The sequence below is a fragment of the Centropristis striata genome, chromosome 1 (assembly GCF_030273125.1).
Source record: "Centropristis striata isolate RG_2023a ecotype Rhode Island chromosome 1, C.striata_1.0, whole genome shotgun sequence".
In the NCBI taxonomy this organism is placed as follows: Eukaryota; Metazoa; Chordata; class Actinopteri; order Perciformes; family Serranidae; genus Centropristis; species Centropristis striata.
Window position 1 is genome coordinate 37,433,693 of NC_081517.1, and position 26,744 is coordinate 37,460,436.

Sequence of the window (26,744 nt, forward strand, 5' to 3'; positions counted from 1 at the left end):
GGCGAAAAGGGAGGGAAAAACCCTGAGTCACTCTGCTTCCTGTCTGAGGAGAGGAAGGGGGTGGAGGCATCTTGTGCTCTGCCACAGTCAGACAGTTGAGACCAGTGCAATATTCAACATAAAGTGCACTGGGGGTGGAGTCCTGTCCTGCTCACTGAATCCACTCCAGTGCTTCAGGGCAGCCATCATAGTGTTCACTATTGTGTGCGGCTGAGGGAAGAAGAAAAAAAGAGGAGGGAGCAGAGGAGGGAAAGAAAACCTGCCTCTTTGTATAGGAAAGACTCAGCAGGAAAGTGATTTTGTGATTATTTGAGTTTGCCAGCAAAGTAAGGCTCTCTCCCTGTGACCTACAGCAGCATCTTGTCTACTCTGCACCTCTGCTGCCTTACACCAGAGCTACATATGAGTGTGCTTCTCAGGCTGGCAAAACAGCGACACCCGGGCTTCTCCTGATGATGAGAGCCGACGTCAGACCGGTTTCCATGAATATTGATGTGGAGGATAGTCTGTTTCATAGAAGAACAGAAGGAGGCAAGATGGCTGCCCTTTAGGATTTGTTAAAGAGGAGATCCAGACGGTTTGTTGGAATTTCTACAAAGTGGAGGGACGTAAAAAGGAGGTAAGGATTTGCTTAGTGTGTTAATACCCTGATTACCCATTTCTTTTCTAACCCTGGGTGTATTTTTGGTATTTTTTTTGTGTCAGGCGAGGTATAGCAATTGTCCCTCACCGAGCAAGCAAGAGCCAACATAATAAGGGGGATATTAGATAAAGCTACTCCAACATGGCTGACGATTTTCTTTCTTTTTTGCCAGCTGAATGTGAAAAGACACCTTCTGTGTTTTACTGTGTGTTCTGTGCTCACTCCACTTTCTTGATGCCTTTGAATGCATCATAGAAAATGGTGTACTTAGACTGCTTGTTCAGGAGTTTTTCTTTAAGCATAATTTAAATGCCTGTATAAGGCTCTCTTTCTTTCCTCACTTCAACCAGGCTTTTTTTTTTTTATACTAGCCACATATTTTTAAAGGTGTGTTTGAGTGTGTTTTGATGTGAGTGTATTTGTTTTAACAAAATAAACCTATTTTTTACATTTATGTGTAATTACTAGTTATTACAAAATTGTGATATTTTTCATTTACCCATGTTTAAAGGCACACGTGTTTAGCTTATCATGTTCATATTCTTGGCTATGTGAATGTTTGTTTGTGGTGTTCAGTAGCTGGACTGTATGTAGGAGAGTGAAAGTCCAACCTGGACGTGTCCAGCAGTAAGTGCATAGTGTCTGCACAGCAGTAGAGCAGTAGAGCTTCTGGCTTTGTGTATCTCTGTTAATCAGCTTGCATTGCTTTCACCACTGAATGACAAGCCGACACAAAGGTAAACCCCAAGGAGAAGCAAAGAGAGAAGAGAATTGTGGTGGCACAGTGTAGTGAAGGCACACAAGGTCAGAAAGCTCGGAGGGAAGTGAAATTCAATCCTGCCACACCATTAACTGGGGGACAAGACTGGTAATTCTGGAGCAGGGTTTAAAAAAAAAAAATCAGAAGCTAAACAGAGAATTGTTGCCAGAAAGCAGCAACAAACAGAATATCATATAAGTTTAGTCAACTTCTTTGATGGTTGAGAGGATTTTATGCTGTAGAGGCAGTTAAAGGTCACAACAATCAGACTGCTGTGTTATTTTGGAAACAGAGCTATTGACAAATAGATTATTGACAATGCAAAGAGCAATGTGTGTGTTTGTTCTTCTGTGTGTGTGAGCTGTAATCATTTTCAACAAGGACTTGGTGTAGAGTATCAGCATGGGGACCTAACACTGGCACATATAGAGAAGTTAACTGTAATAATGGAGTGATAACAGGGGGGATGGGCTTTGTTAGCATTTTTATTAATATTCATTAATCTTACCTCTTATTCATACTACTCTCCAAATTTGGTGCAAAAGACAAAGACAAAAGATGCCAAAATATTCTTTTTTTGTTGTTGCAGAAATAAGTGGAGTTTCTTGTGCATATACTGTATGAGGGAGGAGCAATTGCTACACATGTGTGGGGGGATAATAATGCCTTGTCATCATGAGAGGACAGGATTTTTTTTATTGGAAAATACCAGCTAAAATGTATAAGCTTTACATAAATACATATAGCAGTACTGTTTGTCTGGTACCTTATTGATATTTTGGTACTGACCAAAATTTGGTCAGGAACTTGTGCCAATTTATTACTGGTTCTTGATATCCATCCCCTCCATATCAGTCCTTACGTATCCTGACAGCTTGGGGGCTTTGTGTTAGCACATTATTTTAACAAATACACTAGGTAATCACATGAAAACAACATGTAAATTCAGATTTGTTATAGGAAACCAGGTCTTGTGTCAATTAGCAAGCCAATAGCTAATTGGTTGTTAGTTGTTGTTTTTAAGATTAACATCTCAATGGCCCATTAGAATATATGTGATCTCCCTCAGCTTTGTGTATTGGGCTTGTGTATTCTACTGACTGCAGTCATAATGTAAGCACAGTATGGCCTCAGGTAAAAAGCAAAGTAGAGGCATGCCTGCAAGGTGGAAAATAATGACTGACCTTTAATTGGGCATTGTAACTTTAAGAGTGTAAACTGTCTGCAGGAGCAGTGCAGGAACTCACATTGCTGACGTTTTCTGAACTTACAGCTAAAAGTTTAGACTGTGAACAGTGACATTCAGTGAAATATGTGAATAAAGAGGCTTAAAGAGAAGGTGAAGAGGCAGTGAAGTCAGTTGCATGTCAAATGACTGAAAGACAATCACAAAGTTTTCACTTAAACAGCTGTTGATGACAGACAAAGGAGGGCACTCTTCTATAACAGCCAAACACTCCGTCTGCTCTTCTGAATCAAGCGTTTGTTTTAAAATGTTTGTGTTTACATGCTGCAGCCCCGACACTCCACGACAGTACACACTCTCTCAATCGCTATAATAAAAATGATCTGCTTGTAGTGGAAGAGAATCCACTTTTTTTTTAAGTCCTCGCAAGCTGTCAGGAAACTTTCAAACCAACAATGGCGGTGTGCCCCTCTGACGCGATGGCATGGCGGTGTTTTGATACGGTGAGCATGGTCATTGACTGCGTAGTGTCAACACGAGTGCGTAAGCAGGGGTGTTCTCCATAGTGCTCATAAAGTATGTTGTGACTGTAGATCAGGTGATTCAGATGTATTGTGTGAGCGTGAGTGTGTGTGGTGACTACATAGTCCAATTCCTGATGTAAACTGATGTAGTTTAGGTTGTGTTTTAGCCAGATGCTAAAGAAACTAGAAGATGTTACCTCTCAAATGAATTCTGCTATTTTTTTTCTACTTTTGTTATAAGCGCTCCATTTTTTTTTGTCTAACCCTATTCCACCAGTGGGCAGGTGGGTCTTAAGAGACACTGTGGATAATCACTTATTTAAAAGACCTGATTAGGTTGTACCAGCTGGATAGTTTTGTTTTATTTACTGAACCTTAGAGAAAAAAAGTAGCCAATAACTAGGCAGTTCTGTGTCTTGTGTATTGAGTCGTCTATTTTTAATTTCTTGTTTTGTTTTTAACTATTCCCAAAGCAAATGAACAGGCTATTCCTAGTGAATAATTGTTACTCTTTGTTATTCGTTTCCTCACAGAGAAACATCCAAATGATTGAATGATCCCTGACACTCAAGCTCTATAATGCACTAAATAAGACATATTACACAGGGAAACTGAGGGTGACACTAGCCTATTGAAAATGTACATACAAAATTTTCACTAGGGTTAGAAGTTGGTAACATCTCTTGAAAACTTGTTACAAAGACCTAGGGCTGTACAATATCGTCCTAAATAAATAATGGTAACAGCAGAACTGTTAGGGGAAACCAACATTAATGCACTGAATTTCATGATGCTATCCCACAAAATTGTGTCCGTTTACATAGCATACTAACTATGGACGCATTAAGGCCGGTGGGTAGGAAGGTGAACGGTACCAATTCGTGACTCTGACCCAGGAGACTGGTGTTTGTGTCCCATTGGAATCGTGACCCATGTTCTATGTCACTGATGTAACTGCGTCCAGTAGGTCTGTATGTCCGTAAGTAGTTATTTTAAGCCTAAAGCCTCATTAATGCTCCCTTTATTTATGGAAATGGCGATTAAGGAGGTCATACTCCCCCACAGTTTCAAGCAAAAGTGAAAGCCAAGCAAATGACACCAATATGGACAGAAGTCTTCTTCCATTTACAATATTAAGCATAAGTGAGCCTCAACCTTGTTCTGCTTTCTTAACTTTATCAACTGATTTTGTTGTCTAAAAATAACCAGGTAGTTTAATTTCACAACATCACCAACATGTTTGCAAGCGTTATTTCGTAGGATATCATACGAACCACACATGCTTAAATGTCCGTAATTTAATTTACCATCATTCCATTCCATACTGTATCTTCCATCTAGTCTGGATGGATTGCATCCAACCCGGTGCATTGCTTGCCACTGAAAGCACATTATTAATGGTTGTCATGGTATGGTTGTACAATTTGTGTTCCCCTTTGTGTTCGGCTACACTGTATGCAGGATTTACAAATGCTAATCCTGACCTGCATTATAATGCCACATTCTAAAATGGAGAAATAAAAGCCCACAATCTTACTGGAGGTGTTTCCATGAGCCTCTGCATGGCTGCTGTTACATCAGCAGCTGAAAAGGCACCAGAGCATTAATGGGCCTGTAGGGGGGCTGAGTGGGGGAAGGGCCAGATAGATCAATCACATGCACATAGCTCCTCTCATCTATCCACACCTACAGATAAAGCCGTGCGGTTGGATTGCTCCTTCGTCATGGCCGTAAGTCCCCTTTATGTCACTCCCAGGGCAAAGACAATATCACCTTTGGGAAGAATGTCCAGTTGCCATAGCGTTCAACAACAATGCTGTCCACTTACAATACCCAAGCCCTCACCTCTGACCCTGCTCTGTCCAGCCCACGCATCGAATTTCCACCCAGGAGCTGTTGCACAAATGACACAGAGGAGCAGGCCCAGTGGCAGGTTAGACATTTTATATTGCACTACCTGCCGGTCGGTCATAGCTTGGACTGCTTTCCTGAGACAAAATGGCGAGATACTGAGTGTTGTATTGATTTCTGCAATATTGATTTCCCTCTTGTCTGCTATTGGGGGTTGTTTTTCTACAGAGAGAAGGAGAGCAGCAGCAAAACCACAATAAAGTGTTTCTGCAATGGAATCTTAGTGCCATAATGTACAGTAGTCCCTCATTCACACACCAATTTTACACTAATGGTGCACAGCTGTGAGAGACACCCATAGCTCTATAGCATGGAACTGTATAGTTATAGTTATTAAGTACTCGTAAATATAATCCTAACACATTATGAAGCCTTTTATAATGACTTATAAGGTCAAGCATCATAGAACTTGACTATCATTGATAGTAAACAATGTTAATAGCATATGTGTAGTGTACAATTCTTATAGTTTAATTCATTATAATGCATTATAATCACTATTATAGTTCATTATAATGGGATTAAAAAGCATACAGCATTGTCATTGGGTGCTTTAAGTGAAGTAATGACATTTCTGACGTATAAGGAGATTTTATACATTATAAAGCATTAGAATGCATTATCATCATTATCATTCTTCTGTACATTATCAGTATGTTTATTGTGCATTCTAGACATGGATGTCATAGAAAGTGATACAGATGAAAGCAAAGCAGGACTTGCAGGATGGGGTTGAATAAGCTCAGACATTCCTGTGCAGTTTTGGCATTTTGCATAATGTTTGTGTGGGTTTTACCATTTACTGGACATTTATCCGTGTTTTATGTGCTGATCAGTTCTGAAGCTTGCTGAATGTATCAGAAGGTCTTCTGGCTTGGGAAACACTTTTCTATGTCTGGACTTGTGCTTATCTTCTCTGACAATCAACCAAAAGAGTCAATTGAAGCCGAATCACAACAAATATGTCAGTTATCAATAACTGCTACAGCAGATCCACTTCAAACCGAGTAGAGTCTTGGCTCTCCATGAAGGTTTGTGAAAGAGACTGATGTGATTACGGCCTGCGTGCGGTTTATGGGTCATCACTGGAATTGTGTAACAGTAATAATGTTTTTATGAGTCTGAGATACAGAAATTGCCGCACCAGATACAATGTGAATCCCGAAAATGACTTGTGGCCTTCTTTTTCCACAAGGCCGCTCGTTGTTAACCATGCCGGGGCGTAATTATGGAGTGAGAGTGATAAGGCTCTGTTTGAGTGGCACGGGGCCGGAGGGAGTGTTGCTGGCCCTGTGAGCATGTATCGATGTCAGGGTTTACCTCAGGGGTGAGACAGCGAGGGCAGCAACTCAAAAGCTTCCTCCACGTGAGCACACGCACATGGCCGCTCTGTTTACAAACACTATCCTGGCATTCCGCACACACAGAGAGGCAAGTGAGATGTTACGTAACCACCCACAAAGCGAATAGCATCCCTTCCCGCCTCTCGGCCGGGCCGCCACTCCTACGCTTGGCCAATCTTACTAAATGCTGTTTTCGCCAGTTCCGCTACAAGAAGTTAAGGATAAAATGAAAAAAAGGAAATTAAGAGCTGTTGCAAAACAGCGTCTGTGGTCGAGAACTTGAACTTGTGAGACTGATGCAGATCTTTTCTTATCGTTCATACGGCTCTGATAGTGCATAGCTCCTGCGCAGGTGAAGGCCTGAAAAGTCCCACGCCAGGAGATTAAAGTGACTGCAAACTTTAGTGCGGAGTCCCATGATTTTTAAAATTCACTTTACAATGGCAGCTTTGAATCATGAAATATTTGCAAGATTTTATGCAAAACACAAAAACAGAACATACTGGTAAAGGCACATTTCAGTCCACAGTTGTGCTTTCCATTGCAATGCACAGGTGTATGATTTGTTTTTATTTTAGAAAACTTGGTTTGATGTTAGAAGTTGATTGAGCCAAAGCTAGATCTCTTGAAATGAGGGTAAAATGGTATTTATCAGTCAGCATGAAAATATGCATACAAAAATGTTGTTTTTTCCATGAAAGATGTCGCTTTTTAAACAAATGCTTAACAATGTGTTGCACACACAATATGCCTTGAAAAGTGGCCTATAACCTCATGCTATGGTCTATCCCTTAATAAGACTCTTGTGTCAAAATGTATAGAGGTCAGTCAGTTCCAGTTGAATCAAATCTGTGACACTGAGGAGGCTTTGTCACCGGTTCTAATCCTGAAAGGTTCTTTGGAGAAAAAGGGACCAAAAGAGGAGACTCTTTTCATAAATGGGTTGTCAAAATGCATTTTCTGTTAAAATTGGCTTAATTAGAACAATATCTGAATAGAGATTTCCATAGCTAATGCCCCTGTCATTGATCTACAAAGCTCCGTCATGAATGGGATCCACAGCGATCAAAACAACGGCTTCTGATGGCTGTTAACCCTCGTCTAAAATGGCTGTCAGATATGGACTGTTTGGCTGCTAGGAGCTGTCATTGAAAGGTTAGGCCCCATGGCCCCCTGTTGTCTGCACAAGGAGCGCAAAGACGGACAGCTGGTCCTGAATGTCATTTAGAAGCGTAACCCTACCAAAGGCTCTGAATGACATCACTAACTACTTCTGAGGGGCTTCGAGTGGCTCACGCTCAATATAAGGTTTCCTAAGTGGAATGCACGAGTGCAGCAGCTGGTGTCTCTCCGAGCCGTAGTGGTCAATGACAATCAGATCGGTTTGCGTCCATATATGTATTTATATTGGGAAAGTTTTAAAAGTAGGTGTGGGTCTGAATCAGTGGCATTTCTAGACCAATTTTACTGTTGGGGCCAAGGAGGGGCCAGTATTTAATCAGAGGGGCACATTAAAAAAAAGGCAAAGATGATATTTAAGCATTCAAAACCTTTATTTTAGCTTATTTAAAAATCTCATTTAAGTATATTCGAGACTTACCAACAATAACAATTCTTTTTGAATATTTCGACATTTCTCATTTTTCTGCACAATTATTTTTTTATTTTAAAGTGCAGTAAAGTGAATGATCTTTATATATATATACACAAGCTTTTAAACAAGCTTTTAAAATGAAACTATTATACAATGTACACAATGACGTTATTTATAGAAAATAGTGCTATCATATAAGACATGTAGCTCATAAATCTGTACAATGAATAAATAAAAAGACAATAAAATTAGACAATGAAAAGACAGATTATAAAATATACTACTTCACAATTAGGATCAATAAAAATTTGACAGTTATAGTAAAAATGCAATCAAAATGACATTAATTAAAAGCAAAAATTAAAAAGGTAGGTCTTCAGCTACGGTGAGTCTGCATCTTTGATAGCTTTGGAAACATATACTCATGAACAGGTTTGTGTGTTATCCTATGAAAAGTAATAGACTGGAATTCGTATCCTACGAAAAACAACTTAAAAAGGTTATTAATGTTGTGAAACAGAACTATTTTGCTAGGTTTGGAAAACAAAAGTACTTTCTAAAGGTTACAAAAGAATTACAGGGTTATCGTTTTAGAAAAACATCTTCTGCAAATCTCCAACAGGACACAAACCTCAGTTTTCCAATTTTCTGGTGGAAAGCCGGGGTTTGTTTGATCCATCCACCTCCTCTCCTGCCTGCCCTGTAGGGACTTATTTGGCTTTAACACTACATCTGCGCACAAAATGTTGTAGAAAAGCTACAAATTCAAGTGCAATAGGAAATCATATGAACCATTCATGAGAACAACATTGCTTCTATTATTCTAGTATTCCGTAATATTGGATATCGTTTAAAAAATACAAGCAAACCTATTTTCTTGTGTGTACAGTATCACTGTATTATCGAAATCCAGCAGTAGAAAATCTGAGAGATCATTAAGGATGATACAATGACAGAGATTCTGCAATGTATGCTGGTCCCAAACCAAGAGTATTAAAAACAAATACAAGAACCTTAAAATCTATTCTAAACTCAAAATGGATAAAAATATCTTTCCAAAACAAGAGTCTGGGATGTGTGTTAGGTCCAAATAGAGTTTCTGTGCAGTAAAACACTTCCCTACTGCACAGCAGAACATGATTGATGATTCCTGAAGCTCATACATATTTTGTGTTTTAGTAAACAGAAAATCAATACAGAAATCATGTTTAGGAGCTCATTCATTATTGTTTAAAACCACCTTGCTTCCGTATGAATTGCTGAGGTGTCAGAAATGCAGTGAAGAGTTTGGACATTCTTACACTGAAGCCATGAATCACAGAAAATATCTCTCAGAAGGATTTGTGATTTCTATTCAATGGGAGTCACGTGTTTCCATCTCAGTGGAGGGAAACGGGGAGCTTAGCAACAGTGGTTTAGGTCAGGCTGCTTAGAAACCAGTGAGGGGAAGAATATCACTATATTCACTTTGCAGATGACAAAAGAGACTCCGAGCAAATGATTCATATTCAAAGTTATTTTGGGCATTACTGAAATATATTTTTGGCTTCATGTTTGATGAGTAGAAGAAGGAGAGTGCCAAACTTGCTCTCTGTTCACAAATAAACCAGCATACGAAGCTCAGTCTTCTGTAAATCTGCCTTGCTTTTGGGTCCATTTAGAATTCCTCCACTGCCATGTTGTGTGCCATGTTTTAATTTCCCTCCAATAATAATGTTTCCCTTTGCTCTGTTTACTGTTCACCTCCGCTTCCTGTTTAATTGGAAGCTGGTTTGGATTTGGATCATGCAAACAGAGAGGAAATATTTGCTAAATAGATGTGCCTGTGAGCTAATCACATGCCAAGACTCGCAGGCTCGGGGGTGAATTGAAGAAACATGGGAATCAGCGTTTGTTCATCACTTGGCTTTGTGTTGTGTTTTCCATTTCATGCCAGATTGTAATGGGTGAGAGAGTGAATGAGGAGGGAAAAGGTCAAATAAAGCATCCCTTTTCCTACCTTTTCAAATAAATCTTTCTTTGTAAGGCTCTAAAAATAAATATCACAGCTAAAGATAACACAGAGTGGAGTATCTTAGATTTTATATAGTGCAAGCTTTATTCAGAAAGAAACGTGGGCTGGTGGTGTCTTTCAAGCTCTAAAAAGTTTCTTAGAAATGCAGATTTAAAGGTGTTGATCCACACAAGTGCAAATGCAGGCTCCTGAATATGTGGCACTATTGATTTCTGGCAGGATCAATGCATAAAGCACATGTGCACACCGCAGCAAAGCAGCCTATTCTGCAGTCAGCCGTGCCGGGGTAATGTTTAGACCAGATGGGCTTTGGAGCGCTCATAAGATGGTCGCCATGGCTACCATGCACTCGGAGAGAAATTAACTTTGCTCTGCGCACAGTTCATCAAGTTAGTCAGATATATTGACTGTTGCATAGACAAAGGGTTAGAGGGGGAAAATAGATGGGCTGGTTGGAAGGAGCAGCATTGTGATGGGGGTGGGGGGGTTAGAGAGGCTGTACGCTCAGAAGCCTTTTTCTTAATTAGAGTCTCTGTGTGATGCAGCTTGAAGGCACAGAAAAAGGTTTAGACTCTGTGTGTAAGCTTTGCTCTGTGTGCTTCCTAGTAAGGCCGGTTGTGCTGATTAAACAGGAAAAATGAAGGCTAACAGGTTTACGGAGTCAGATGTGGGGTAATGTTCAACGGCTGTTAACTATCAGGATTTACCTCCTCCTTCAGACACTCTACTCTGTCCTCACCGCAGCAGCATGACATGCGCGTGTATGACTCCATTTCACTGAAATGGTTTTGAAGGGGAGGATGATGAGGTTGTTTTTAGACTTTATCTCTGATTCTGTGGTCTGTTATGAGCAGTTGTTTGGCAGTTAGAGTTTTATTTATTTATTATTTAAGTAGATGAAATGTAAAAGCAACACATACCATAAAGTGTACACGCAACATATATTATGAACAGGATGTTTGGCGTGAGTGTTTACCATTTTCCCAGAAAACCTGCTAAACAAGTTGTTTCAGAAATGTACAGAGGCGGGGTTTATCCCCAACAACAAAGGCTGTTGAGTTATTCACACCAATGTCACCTTTACAGTTAACATGAGGCTCAAACCTCCTTCATATCCAGTGAGTCATCAAACATTCAATACCACACACATTAAAAGAATGATATGCAACATTCTCATATATGATATGCATAAAATGTGAGTTAGGTTAGGTCAGGTTGTATATTTTGTTGAGATGTTTACTTAAAGTCTCCTAAATGTTAACATTGTTTATACTCATTAAATTGTCCTTCATTAAATCTGTCATTTAATGAAGGGCAATGTGTAGTGCTGTGTTTATCGTCATACCTTTGCTAATGCCTCAGTGGTTTGGTCATCTGCCAGAGGTTGTCATAAATTCGCTTTTTATCCAATTTTGAAGCACTATTTTTACAATACACCTTAAGATCGCTCTATATTTTAACAGAATTAAGGATTTTAGTCTTCAGACGTCTGGATCTTCAGTCATGAGAGAAACGAGCCGAGCAAACGTCAGCAGCAGCTTGGCTCCAGCCTGTTAACACAAAACTGCTTTTTGAGTGTTTTTACCAGTTTAAATCACTTAGTCCCTTTGTTTTGGAGAGGAGGAGACCTCTGTGGATAATTTGGTTCCGGTAAAAACCTCCTGAACGTCTGGATCTTTAGTTATCAGACAAACAAGCTGAGCAAATGTTAGCAGCAGCTTGGCTACCAGCTCCGCCGCTGTTGTGTCAAAACAGTGTTGGAGAAACACTGATTTTTAAGGTAAACTGCTTTATCAGTGTTTTTACTGGTTTAAATCACATGGTACATTTATTTTGGAGAGGAAGTGAACACTGGAAATAATTTGGCTTCCTGGAAAAAGGTCCTGAACCATGAACACCAAGACCTAATCATGTTAATCTGACTTAAATATTGGCCTCATCAGTCTTTTGTTATTGTTTTGACTGATAGAAAACTACATGCTGCATGTTTAAAGCATGAAAACATTCCATATCCTCAAACTCAATCATCTCATTATAACATACCAAAACATATCTATTAATTTGTATCCACGACTGAGGAAGCAAGAAGAAAATCCTGAAGGAGGATTTGTCCGCTAGCATGAGGCCTTTGAATCCACAATATGGACTGTTTCAAGTTAAAACTGTCAACAGTGCAGCCAGTGCAGCCTCGCAGCTGGTGGTGTCAACCGGTCGTGTCCTCGGGTCTTTAATAGTTCACCACAAATCACTGACTCTTGTATTCCTCAGACCTTGTGGATCTTTACGAGTAAATATATTTTATGTGTCCACTGCTTCCTGAGCCCACTGAACTCCTGTATAACACTATCAAACAATCTTGGATTCGTGTTGACGTTGATCTTAATTATGGCTGCGAGCAGTTGGATATGGCTGGTTATTATGGTGCCAGATAATCTTTCCCCTCCCTCAGTTTATCTTTTTACCTTGAGGAAGCTCTACCGGTTAGCCAAATAAGAACTGCACTTCTTATTCCAGTTTTGTCGTCTTCATTCAACTATTTCAGCTTCACTTTCCATTTGTATCATTTTAAGTTGTCACAGTAGCAGCACCACTAGTTTAGGAAGAAATGCAATAAAATAAAATAAAGATTCGGATACCAACCTATTGGACTCTTACTTTATTAATACCAGTCATTTGAATGGAAGCATTCAGTTGTGTAAAATGCCACCACCACTATTATTTTTTACCATCCTGACTGTTTTGACAGCGTCTTGACACACTGAACTTCAAGTTTTTAATACAATTGCATTAAATCAAAGAACACTTGTGGCATTTGGCTGCAAACAAACATTTTTCAAATCGTTTTTTTTACAAATCATTTTTTTCTAGATCACGTTCCAGAATGAACTGAATGCAAATATTGTTTGACTGGTTAAGTTTTCATATTGGGTTATTTTGGTCAATACCTCAAAGGTGCATGGACGATACTAACAACCAGAAATTAAGCATAACCTTTTCCAAAGGCGACCCATCAAACCTTGCAGAAAAGGTGCACAACCCACACTGACTGATCAAATATAAGTCTTCAAACTGAATTTTTGTAAATACGGCGGCAGTTTGCGGAAACATGAATCTAAAAATGGACTGATATCCTCTTCAAGGCTGCTGTGTGTTCGCTCACATAACATAATACAAAATTGTGCCCTAGAATTGAAGCTTGGGGTTTTCCCAACAGCCTCAATTCACACACAGCCACTCAGACTGATACTAATGAGACATTGGTACATTTCTTCATTCTTGGGTCTTGAAATAATGCTCTACTTGTGAGAATATGTCACCGTAAAGTAAGAGAAGGCAAGGAAACAAAAAGCTGTGGAGGCACAGAGACTGCAGTGGGAATCTCCACGAGTCGGCTACATCTGTCTTGCATTAGATATAAAGAACAATGTAGATTGTACGGATCCCTTCTTCTTGAGGAGGGGGAGGAGGCTCTCTGGGGAAGAAATTACAAACAGAAGTGTATGTCCTCTGCCTTTCTGCTGTAATCTATTAATCTTGTCTCCAGATTCAAAGCAGAAAATCAACATACTGAATCGCATTTACTCGTATTTTCATGTATAATTCTCTAAAAATCCCCAAAACACTTTGAAAAGGATAGATGTTAATATAACAGCTACACTACATCCAGTTGAAATATGAGGACATATATTTCATATGGTATTTAACAGGAAGAGTGAGTATTTTGTTCATCAGCATTTAATTTCTTAGTGAACTGATTGTACCTGCAGAGCTGCACTGTTTTTGGTCAACCATAAAGGGAGTGGGAAGAAAAACAGCGAACTGTTGCTCCAGGCTGTCATGTGATGCAGCCATTTTTACGTCACTATGTAGTGATTAGGCCACAGTGAGCATCAACAGGAAACTGCAGTGCTGTACCTGACAGAAGAACAGGACCTGAGGTTGTACAGTGCTCAGCCAGATTCCCTCCTCATGCAGCAACCTTTGTTGTTATTAATGTAAGTAACATGAGCCACAACACTAACTCAGAACCTTGAGCTCTTCATTCCCAGTAAAAACCTTCTCATGTGTCTACATCCCTGCAAACGAATACAAAAGATCTAAAACAGAAGCTGTATATGTACCGAATACGAGACAGATGGATCAACCTTCAGGGAGAGCTTTTTATCAATAAAAGTTGGTGCACAACCACGCTCAGAGTGCCATACATTTATATTTTAGTTTGTCTTGCAGTGTTTAAGAATAGTTCAGTATTCTGGCAAAAAAATGCTATTCACTCAGTTGTTGAGAGTTCAATTCGTAAATCGATACCACTCTAATATCTGTATGGTAAATATCAAGCTGTGGGTTAGTTTAGCTTAGCATAAAGAGTGTAAAAAGATGGAAAAAGCTAGCCTCACAATGTCCAAAATGAACAAAACTGCCTAACATGATGCACCAGATGATTTATTACACAGAATCCTCTTTAGGGCTTTTCGACCAGAGCCGGTTCCAGCAGCACCAACTCTTTGCTGGTTTTGAACTGTGAACTGCTAGCGCCAGGGGCTGGGGGCGGGGTTATCGGACCAACAAGACCAACTCTGTGCCATTGAGACCAACTAAAACATGTATCATTCATTCATTTGATTTGTTTAACTGCAATGTGATTGATACAGGCGAGCTAGCGTGCTAACGTTAGCATGCTAGCAGTAGCTTACAACAAAGTCCAACATTAACATCTTACTTTCAGTGTTGATAAGAATGTATTTGGCGTCCATGGTGATTAAAATGAGCAGCACAGATGTGTTAGACATATAGTCTGACGTTGTTATTATACTTGCTGAGAGGGCGGAGGTATATACAGATCGTAGTAATGATGTACTAGAGCCTGTGGAAAAGCAAACAGCTTCAGAGCTGGTTCGCAAGTTTAACCAACTGCGAACCACATGAGCAGGTTCCCAGCTCTGGGACAAGGGATATTAGAATCCATCATTGGAAGCTTTTCGGAAGAGAGTTGACACTATTCACACAAAAAATACCTGGTAGGTGGTTGGATGAACCATCTGTTTATCACCTCCTATCACCTGCTAACGTAAACCAATCAGATCGAAGCTAGTTGGGACAAAAGCGAAAACGCCCCCCCCCCCCCCCCCCCCCCCCCCAAAAAAAAAAGTTTTGAGTACTGTTCTTTGCTTGTCTTTCAATGAAGAAATATTCTCCAGTTCTGATACAACGCTAACCTCTTTAGGAGCCGTTTATAGCCACCTCTCAGTGTCGTCACACACACCTAATTTAATACCACCTTTAGTTGTAGCTTGTAGCTCCTCACAAGAAAGTGTTTGGTCCAATACCACTGTGGTTCAGACACAAACGCATTCCTAAAGGATCCAGCAGCCATGCAAAAGAAAACAAACAAACCTTCTCAAAACCTCTAAATCACACTAATGAACACAATATATCTTATTTGTTTAATCATAAAAATAGCCAGCTGTGGTTAAATGGGGTTATGCTTCAAACTAGTTCTTGGCTGAAAGCAGAGACTTTCTGGAGTAGCTTCAAACATGTAGGGAAATATGCATAAGCATATAAGCAAACAAGCACATTTTCCAAAATGTCAAACTATTTCTTTAAGGGACAAGAAAAAGATGCTCTGATATGACAAATATGGAAATGGCAAGATGGCACAGACCTCTGACCAGTGTGTGTGGTCCACTTTTATCTCGGTTTGTGTTCGGAATTTCACTTTCATGTTGAATTTGTTTGGATATTTCCTCTCTCTCTCTCTCTGCAGATCAGTGAGAGAGTAGACTCCACATGTTGCTAAGGTTGCCACAGAACAGCAAAGAGATCTAAGCACTGGGAGGAAAATGCTACTATGATCTGGTGAGCATGTCAATTTGGAGGATTATAAAAATGACTGCAGAAACAGAGGCCTTTTGTTCCTCAGCCGGGGCTGGGAGTGTCATATGTTCAGACTGATAGAGGGAAAGAGAGAGAGAGAAGGCACGAGCAACCATGTGAGGTGCATTGTACGCACTGCATGAGTGTGCCATGTGACATAAATCCCAAGTGTGAGGTGCCTGTCTGAGAAACACAGTGAGATACAGAACATGAATGAACATCTGTCCAATAGTAACAACAGTCAGTAACAACACATGCTGCCAGCGCTTCACTTTACATTGGACTTTTATGACTTGGTGAGGTCTGACCTTCCAGATTTGCCTTTAATCTTCCCCCCAAAATTCTCCCTATGTTCATATGTTATCCATATGTCATGAACTGTCATAAATCAAAAATGTCTACACGGATGTCTTCAGGAATAATCAAACACTGCATTAAATCAGGCAAATGTGTGTGCTTACAGTCGACAGAGCTGTTTCAGGCTGTTTAGTGATACCCCTTCAGAAACTGGACCCCTAGGACGAAAGTGTTGTGTGATAAAATGCCAAGACTTGAGTGACCACAGTATTATTTCAGCCCTAGATTAAATAATCATCTTTGGGAGACTCTGGGCTGTTTTCTGCCCTACATCGTTGTTGTTTACGCAGCCGGCTGGAATGCAGAGTTGTGAAAATGTTGTCAGAGGTCATGAGGTTTGCAGAGCAGCGGGTCCCGCTCTATATTTACGGGAGGGATTTAAAACACTGTAGAATGCAAGTCATCTGACCTAATTACACTGGTAGGGGTTGCTAAGGATGAGGTTTCACTCGCAGCTCTGCTGGGTGCAGTCTGAACTGTCTAACTCCGGTCTGTCAGCATGTACAGCCTAATCTTTATTTTTTACGTTTTACACATTGAATATGCCATTAAAATGTATGTTATAAAACAAAGACTTGTTAGTTTTATCTCTGTTGTCTTTTCCCTATCATAATGTGTCTTTATGTTTGGTGTAGTAAGAAGTTGGAGGTCAGTAAGAGACCGTACTGGATTTCATGGCGGCTCCAGTGAAGCTTGTATGTTACAACAACAAGCTTGACACAAAACTAAGGTCTCTTGTTAATATCTACATATCCCTAATATACACTGTGATTAACTTTTAGTTATGTTTACTTTTTATTTTTATTTTACACCATGTTTAAAGTTTTTGAATTGCTTATTTCTGTATGAATTTGGACATTAAATGATAATAGAGGTCTAAGAAATTTCATAAACATTACATTGATAGAAATAAGACCTTACATAAGTATGACTGCACAAATTCTGAAAATGGGCTGTGTGTATTCCTCTATCTAAATCTTTCTCATTTATATAGTGCCTAGGATTTGTTTATAATAAAAAAGACATGGCAAATATTTTACAATATAGGACCTTTAATAGTTTAGTACTTTATGAAAGAAGTAGCAATACCAACTTTGAGATTAATCGTGACCATAAAACAAATACAAGACTAAATATTTAAATGTAGAGTTCAGTGGTAACAGTAACTCACTAGCCATTGGCAGGTTTGGTAAACATGTCCATGCTAACAACAAGCTCCACCAATCAGAGACAACGCTGTTACAGTACAGGATTGTGGGTAGTGTAGTTCTTCATGACATTGCATATAAAATGTGATTTTCTGAAAACAAAGTTGCTCTCATACAGACTTGTGACTTCTACAGGAGCATAAACCATTGTTTCACAATCTCATGGTTCGCACCAAGATGGCATTGGATGATTACGAAATTATGGCCAAGAATCAAAATCCTCAATTCAGAATATGAATGAGATTTCACTTCTGGAGACTCACTGTTGAACGATCAAACACTGACTGTTGCCAAACCCAGTTGGTTCAGTGTTTTACTGTAAGGATTGAGTAGTAGTAGTGGAGTTACAGGGAGAACGAGTACTAAGGTGATATTGTGATGTTAGTAGTTAATAATGGACAGGCTTTCTCATGGCTAAAGGTCATGAGGCGTGTGAGTTTTGCCTCAAAATAAGTACTCTGAAAATTTATAGCGTCTGGACTGGATGCATGCTGCATGTTCTTATCTACCAAACAGGAAATGTGAATGGGCTCAAATCAGCAAAGAGAAGGAAACATACACTTGAGATTATGGCTTATTCTTGGGACTATTCTGCAAAACAGTGGTGTGGCTTGGCAAGTGTGTGTTTGATTTACAGTTCAGCTCCACACCTCCTCTTCTCTTTCTCTCTCTCCCTCTTTTTTTTTTCGCTGCCTGAGTCTAAACCTGAAAGTGCAGAGACCTGAGTTTCCCAGCAGCTGTCGTTAGTGGTGAATGTCACATACGGCTGCCAAGTCACGCCAAATAGACCCCTTCTACTATGGCAGCTCTCATATTTCACTGGCTCTCACTGGGAATAACAAAAACACAGTGTGAGTCTGATGCATTAAAATTTGTTAAACTAGACAAAGCATTGAGAAATAGGACAATATGGCTGTAATACTTACAGTTTAGCTAATTTTTATATGCTAGTTTTGATTTGAAAAAGAAGGCGGTCTTTTAGCAATTTGTCCGACAAACAAAAACAATTTGGTAAAGCAAAGATATATTAAAAACAAGACACTCGATTGTTAAAATAAGGCTGTACTGTCATGTGCATTAACTGCCGCCCTTAACTGACTCTTGTGCAAACTGTGTCCATTGTTTTACAACACTGGTCACACTGTGTCCAAGAGTCCACCCTTGCCCCCAGGCTTCAAAGCACTAAAGCAACTCACCATCTATAAATGCCAGCAAATACATAGCTACAGAGGCAATAACTCTGGGCAATGACCGTCTAGTTTTCTACAACGGCGCTTAGTGTAAAACCTTCATGACTGCACAGGCTAGATGATAGACTGAAAGGGAGGAAAGTAGATGAAGTACAGAGGAACCTGAAGAGTAATTACAGGGCAGAGGACTGGAGGTGAGGCTGTGGGAGAGGGAGGGAAGCCAAACAACAGCGTACACAGACAAAGAAATTGACTTCTGGAGGGAAAGGAAGCTTTGTTTGGAATCTAGTTCAAGCCAAGCGAGTTGAGTCATATCATAAACTGAAACAGAGTTCTCGTCTCCCTGGTGGACATTAGCTACTAGAAAGAAAACCAAAATAGATCAAAGCGTTATAACTTCCAGCAGGCATCCACACTGAAGCCACGGCAGGGCTGCGCCTCTGGTTTAGTTTAGTGCTCTACTTCCGGAGTAAAAATAGATCTCCCTGTGAATCACGCAGATAAATAATTAAGAGGCCAGTACTCCAAATGTGTTAAATCAAGCCGGACTTGTGCAATTTGTGCGTGTGTGTTTATATGTTTGTGCACTGACAGGCGCACACACTCAGCTGGGATCTCTGGCTTTGTTCTAGGCTTGCAAAGATTTTTTTTTGTTGTCAGTGTGGGTGTATCCAACTGTGACAAGCTGCTTGGCTCCGCTCGGTCCTTTGTAAACCCCGGAGTGTCCCGCAGGAACGGAGCTGCACTGAAAGCAGCTCAGCGCTCAGTGTTCACCTCTTGACTTAGTTACTGATTTGCAGACTGCACCGAGGGCCAGACAAAACAAAGGAGTAGTCACATGGGGTCGGGAAGTGGTATTCACCCGCTTACCTCATTGTGTTACGTTTGCAGGGATCAGATGCTTTATATGTGAGAGAGTTCACAGAGGTGGGAGCATTAGCTTACTCCTTAAAGCTCCTTTTTCCTCAAAGCAAATAGACTTAAACTGATTTTTCCTTAGTGAGTGTGCAGAAAGAAAGAGGTTTTCATTTCCTAATTTAATTCAAGGTTTGTGCAGAAAAAAATTTCAAGGTACCTGAAACCAAAAACATCCAGACTTTAAAAGCATTTATCTTCACATCTAAAGTGTAACTATTAATGCAATTTGGAAAAAATAAATCCTGTATGATTCCTTTATACCCACAGCTATTAATTCATATTGACACTTTAACAGCTCTTCATATTAACTTTGATTATATATTTTTTTATAATAATTGCCTAGTGTTTTACTTAATTTCCAGAGTAAGGGATCAACAGAGGACTTATTTACACAAGAAATAATAAAAAAAAAAACAGTTTACATGTTTGCATGTATCAGCATCTATCCAAACAACAAAAATTAGGAAATTAACAAAATGGTTAGATGATCACACAAGAATATTTACACTAGAAAAGTTCAGTGCTCATAGCAACTCAATCAGCTCTTTAACTTTCTCATTTAGGGTTATGGAGATGCTAGGAGACAACAAACAAACAATCAAATATTAAAAGATTTGTGATGAGTGATTGTGGAGATGAAACACCAGATAATGTGAGTTTATACAAATGTAAGCATATTCCTAACACTGAAAATAAAACACTTGAAAATAAAACACTTAAAAATTAAACGTTTCCCGAACTTTCAAGACCAACTCAAACTTAATTTTATATTTTCTGAATATAATAATAATATGTTGTACTCAGTGCAGCTTTTAGTGCACATTGAAGCCAAGATTACAGATCCAGAGAGAAATAATCATTATATCAATTGTTGGCCTGGAGACACTGTTAATCGTTGTAAGTCACTGAGTGACTAATAAATTAGCTCATAACTCTGCACGAAATTCAGTATATGGCTGTTCATAATCACCACACATTCCATCCTCTTCATTTCATGCAAAGTCAACCAGCGTCACGCGAGATAATCTAAAGGGCACGTGATAAAAATCAGCAGATCTGACACAGACGAGAACATCTGACTGTTGTGTTATGAGAATGAAGATGCTTTCAGGATGCAGAGACCATTTGCCATTCATCAAACAGTTTCACAACTCCCACGTGGTGCTCTCACACTCATTTGTCAGAATAACACATTTCAATTTTAATAAGTTTGACATAATCATAAAGAGGCTCAGTGTCACTTCTGATTACAGTGGTGGTGGTGGCGTCCCGCTGCGGCTCTTTACATCCGTCTGTGTCTGACAGCAGCAAAAGGGAGATTAGTTCTGCAACTTGTTGCCCGACACTCTTCACGTTTCAGTGCCGTCTGAATATTAACTAATGAGCTATTTTGGCTCTTTGCTTTTAGTAGAATTACAGTATTTTCCATTTTGATTCAATTCGCCCAGTTATTTGATGCAATTATGTAGTCTGACCACAGCATTAAGGAAATAATTCATCCCTAAAGCCTTTAACAGGGAGTGAGCTACAACCCAGATTCCATAAAAGTCAGAACGCTGTGAAAAACATTTAAAATGCTGAGTGCATCAAAATCAGAGTGTTTATTAACAAAAAGGTAAGGCAAGTTTATTTGTATAGCACCTTTCAACAACAGGGCAATTCAACGTGTTTTACACAGAGCATTAAAAGCATTAGAAAGAGACATTCAAATATACATTTTAAGACTGAAAACAAGCAGATACAATATTTAAGAAAGAATATAAAAGTACATTAAAATATAAAATTAAAAAATTGAAAGCGAGCTGATAAAATATTTTTTTTAAATATAAAATATATATATATCAGTTTATCAGTTTAAACATAAAATATATTGTCTTCGAGTAGTTTTCAATTGAATATATGCCACAAATGACAAGCAAATAATCAGCCTGCTCATAAGGTTAACAACATCCCAACTTTTTTTAAAATCTGGGTTGTAAATAATGCTATGCCATGCTCTCTAACTTTTCATCTAAACTGGTTTTATTCAAGACAGAGTTTTCTCCACAAAGAATCCTGCAAAAGCACCTTCTTATTATTGTGTTTACCAGAGATGTGCTCTTACGTTTCTTAGAAATGTTTTCAGCATTAAAAAAACAAGCTTGTAAAGAAATCTTGAGTTGGATAATTGATTAAGGGGGGGGAGCACTAGATACTATATAAAGCTAGGTGATTTAGCAGTTTTGTCTAAATTTCTTGAGCGTTATAAACATCTCTTTTCTTCTGGCTTATCAAACTATTTAAAACCGTTTCGAAACAAAGTTGAAAATTTAGTTCCATCAAACACACAAGGCAATTTTTTCATAAAAAACTAGGGATGCAAGATGCCCACCATTCACTCAACACACACTTAAAGACACCTCTCAGCCTCTTCTCCCCAGCCATTGACCTGAGAGCTGCCTTTGTTTTCGCTGTGCTGCTTCCCTCTTCCACCTGCTAACAGGCAGCTGGCTGCTCTGTTGTGACAACGGTGGGAGCTTCCAGACACCCTCGTAACAGCTTGGCTCGTTAGTGGGAGATTTAGCACGCTAACTTTGGGGGTCTGGAGGGCTGCTAATGTCCTGGAGGGGTGATTGACACAGAGAAGGAGATCATTATGTGAAGCAGCACGCCTGCCTGGGCGGAGCTCGGCCTGACAATTTCCTGTGTAGGTTGTCTTGGTTCAGACGGTCGACTGGGCCACAAGTGACATTTTTATTTTGCCTTGTTTATGGGCCACGTGAGCAGTTTTGATATTGTGCTTAAAGTCCCAGTGAGACGGAATATTTAAGTAATGCACAGTTACAAGATGGATTTAAATGAATCCTTTGCATTATACAGGACCGCTAAAAAGTTCTCCACACACACCTCTCTCACCTGTTGTTTTATCAGGAGGACGACAGGGGAAAGATTAGTTAATTTGACCTCAGCCACATTGTTGTGGCAATGAAAACACAAAATGTTTGCCCACTTATATTCAAAGACACATCTCTTCCGATTCCGCATCACTGAACCTTACATTTGTTTATAGACATTCCTAAATGAAGCAAGGTACCTGATTAATAGATCTTTCTCTAAAGGGTCGTGCATGTTGTGGCTGAAATGGATACCATACATATACAAACATTTTTCAGAACAGCTTATCAGGCGTTGGATAAAACATGACGTTTGAAGACGACGACTCTTCTGCCAGAATCATAAGCAGCTGTAATCGCTTCCAGATGTGATAATCAGGCCCGATGATGGAGCACCATCATGCCAAATGAAACATGCCATAGTACCTCAAATATTTAGCTATTTTTTTCCTTTCCTTTACCCCCCCCCCAAACATCAGTCAGTGCCTATAGTGAGCCTATAGTAGGTTTGCATTAACAGGAGGGCTTTTGTGAGAATCTAAAGCTGGATCCAATTATGTTTTCAAAGGTTGTATAGCATTTTCCTCTGAACTTTACCATCGCAGCCGGCAGTTGTGACCTGCGGCTTCACTCAGAGCTCCAAGGACATTATTTACTTCTTTTAAGTGCATACAGAGTGTTTAGCTGACCTACATTTCTAAGAACCAGGAAGTTGTTTTTAATTTGATGAACACATTTGGTTTCACTGCTCTTTACTGGACACCATGCTGTGTCAAAACATTTGCAAAAAACTATTTCCTTACGTTTTGACCAATGGTGATGTCTTGTGAAAGATTACCTGAGATATGACCAGTGGTGGGATAAGTATTCAGATCACTTACTTAAGTTAAAGTACTAATACCACACTGCATAATTACTCCACTACAAGTAAAAGTCCTGCATTCAAAGCTTGCTTAAGTAAAAGTACCAGCATCAAAATGTGCTTTAAATATATAATAAAATGGCTCCACTCAGACTGTTTCATATTCCAAATATATTGTTGGATTATTATTATTGATGCATTTATGAAAGCAGCATTTTACTGTTGTCCAGATAGGGCTCATTTAAACTACTTAATATACTGTTATGAGGTTTAACTTATAAAATGTCTTATCACTTCAAATGTATCATGTTTTTTATGTTAAATATTGACATGAAAGGCAACTAAAGCTGGCAGCTAAATGTAGTGGAGAAGAAGTATAAAGCTATAAAATGGAAATACTCAAGTAAAGTACAAGTAATTTAAAATGATACTTAAGTACAGTACACTAACATCTCTAATACCTGTCAGCATCATTTCATATTATCCAGCCTGATCCCACAGGTTTGCAAACTGACGAATGAGTGATATGAATGTAGATTATAAATTAATTAGTATCCTGTTATTATCTGTGTTGCATTTGTAAAATGTCTTTGCAGCTAAGTGGAAATTAAGGCTGCTAATGGCTGATAAATTACATAGGTTTACTTTAAAGTACAAAATATTGGAATCACACTATTGGGTTTCATATTGTATTAAAATCAAAAGGGATCATATACGTTTCAAACCTAGCCAAGCGCTCTAAATTAGTATTCATTGTTGATGTTGGATGCTTGTGTGCAGGCGGACAAAAGCTCAGGACACCAATTAAAGTCGGGAAAATGCATCTCTCTTGCCTTCAACATGTGTAGGGAAATATCGCTCGGGGAAAAGCATGGTTTGTTTAAAAACGGTGTCTGATATTGATTACCACAGGCGAAACAGAAATGGAAAATCTGTATGAGTTTGTCTCTTTTTTTTAAAGCCAGTGGAGAGTCAAAATCACGTAGTTTGAAAATAAAGACACATGCATGATATGAATGTTTCTTTGATGCATATTTAACAGTGACTTTGATGACAAACTGAAGTTTTGTGATATATTTTGTATACGGACATGCCGACCATGAACATACATAATTAGAACCATCCGTTTCTCTCAGGTTTGAATGCTCAACGCTGTTTTACTTTAACACTTAAAGCTGAATGTGGGCCTCTTGGTGCTCGTCAGCTGCCCGTTCCTTTAGCATCTGCAGGAGAGTTGCTCATAATTATGATGGATTAGACTGCGGCTCTTTGTGCCTGCGCGCTGCAATTGTTTTGCAGATGCTGCGGATGTGACATGCATTAATAACTGAGGGCGGCAGACAGAAATCAATGTTCTACTGGAATCACTGGAATCTATATGCTTCAGGCAGAGAGACACAGCGAGAGTGGGAGGGAGAGCAAAAATGAACCGATAAGCTCTGTTTGCTGCTTAACCTTCTGGAGAGATCTTATTTTCAATACATCACTTTTATTGCTTTATTTAATGACTTGTTATTAGACCTACAGATCCCAAGTTATTATAAACACAAGAAAGTACATCTCACATACTGGCCAATAATTTATCTATAGTGAAACTACCAGTACCACTTTTTTTATCCATAAAGTGCAAAAATAGCATTGATGTTTGCAAAATTGATGTTTCATGTGTTGCAAAATGCTCCGTTAATGCTCAGCTGAAACTAGACACAAAGCTTATTTTGATTACCATGTGAAATATTCACTTATATGTTGCAATCAAACTCTTATTTTGAGGCTTTATTTTGGCTTTAGGCTTAATTTAGTCTTGGAACCAGCTTCACCGAAAAGTTTAAAAACATTTTTTTTTAAAAAGAAGTTTATCAGGATGATGCAGTTAGTGTGGGAAAATTTGTGGGAGTTTAGATTCTGTACTCATAACTTCATGCCACAAAGCTCACAATGCTGGAGTTGAGTCCTGATAACAAAAGGCCTCACACTGAAGAAAAAAGTTGTATTTGCATATTTGACATTACAATGTGTTCAGGGTGAGGAATACCACCACTGAACAGCTGACGAGCAGCCAGCTCCTCCTCCCATCTACCATCTGGGGCATTAACCTTGCATCCCATTGCCCTCCATCAACCAGACTTGTGTTTCATTTAATATATTCTGATATTATAACTAAATGAAAAAAGTTTTACTTACAATTTTTCTATATAGCAAGTTACTTTACAGTGTTTGCAGCAGTAAACTGAGGTCAGAGTGTAGAGAATGGATTGAAACGTATGCTATAGTCTGATGCAGATGTCTGAAAAAAAAGCTGATAGTTGTCATGTTGACTATAGTTAATAGCATGGTGATAGTGTGTAAAGTATTGCTATTATCTATGTCGATTTAGAGTGCAATGAAGCTGGATCTACAAAAGTTCTCCATATTTTTGTTTTAGAAAGACTGCAGCAAACTGCACAGCTGTTTATCAAAGTTACTAGACCTGCTTTTTCCTTCTCTTCCTCCTTCTCTGTATAATAGATAGAATACAGGAAAAAAAAGTCTCCCTCAAAAAGCATGAACTTGTTTCTTCACTGCTAAAACTAGTTTGGGTTCTAGTCTTTTGTTGTATTTTTAACCTGCAGCAAAGATGTACAGGTCAAAGATTCTCAATTTCCTCATTTTTTTTTTATCCAAGTACCTCTGACAAGATAGCCAATATACTTATGTATTTCCTTGGGAATACTTTGACATGGCCAATTTTTTTTTTTTTTACACTTTTCAGTTATATGAAAGAAAAACAAAAGACACATATTTTAGAAAGATATTAGACATATTTGCAGATTTTAAGAGTTCTATCATTGTTGAAAATCAACATAATATATTCTTGTAATTATAAAGCCTTTTGTTTAATGAGAAAACTAATAATAATTTGAATGAATTTGTCTGCAAATGTTCCCCAGTCACAGGTATAGGTGACACTACGTGTTGTTTATTGTGGCATTTTTAGATTACCTATCATCATACAATACATAACAGGAATTCATAAGTGTCATAGGGGACTTCAAAAGGAAACACACTTATAGCCATACTCTTGGTGATACTAGGCACTGAAATTTGGCCATAAAACATTGGACACCCTTCAGCCTAACACCTTTTGTAAAGCTGTGTATGTTAAATTCAAAATAGCGACACACAGTCCACTGCCAACATAGTCCTGCAATGACCTCTTGTTTTTATTCTCCTCTCCTTGCTCACTTTCTACTTGCTATCTGGTTATGAGTTGATTGAGGGATGAGGTCAGGTCTAGTTTTCATCACAGGATCATGTTGCCATCTGATACATATTCAGTGCCAAGTGTAAACATATTACTCGACCGACCTTCCCTTCAGTAAGGCCATCAGACCTCAGTCTCTAGTTAAAGACTGCTGCTGAAGTTTGATGTTTGCATATTTGACTGTGTGAAGGTCCTAGATTAATCTTGTGCTGCATAAAGCTTTGTTTGTTTTACATTGCT

General features: G+C 39.0%; 1 protein-coding gene across 2 annotated transcripts in view; it reads left to right on the forward strand.

The window, feature by feature from the left end:
* The first annotated feature begins 231 nt into the window (after positions 1-231).
* tet2 (tet methylcytosine dioxygenase 2) overlaps positions 232-26,744 on the forward strand; it is a 37,243-nt gene continuing 10,730 nt past the window's right edge. Inside the window, exons 1-2 of one of the 2 annotated variants that reach the window (XM_059341276.1) lie at positions 232-619; positions 15,743-15,834. The gene's annotated coding sequence lies outside the window, so the exon portion shown is untranslated. The remainder of the gene's footprint in view (positions 620-15,742; positions 15,835-26,744) is intronic. The other variant, XM_059341269.1, reaches the window with a different exon arrangement.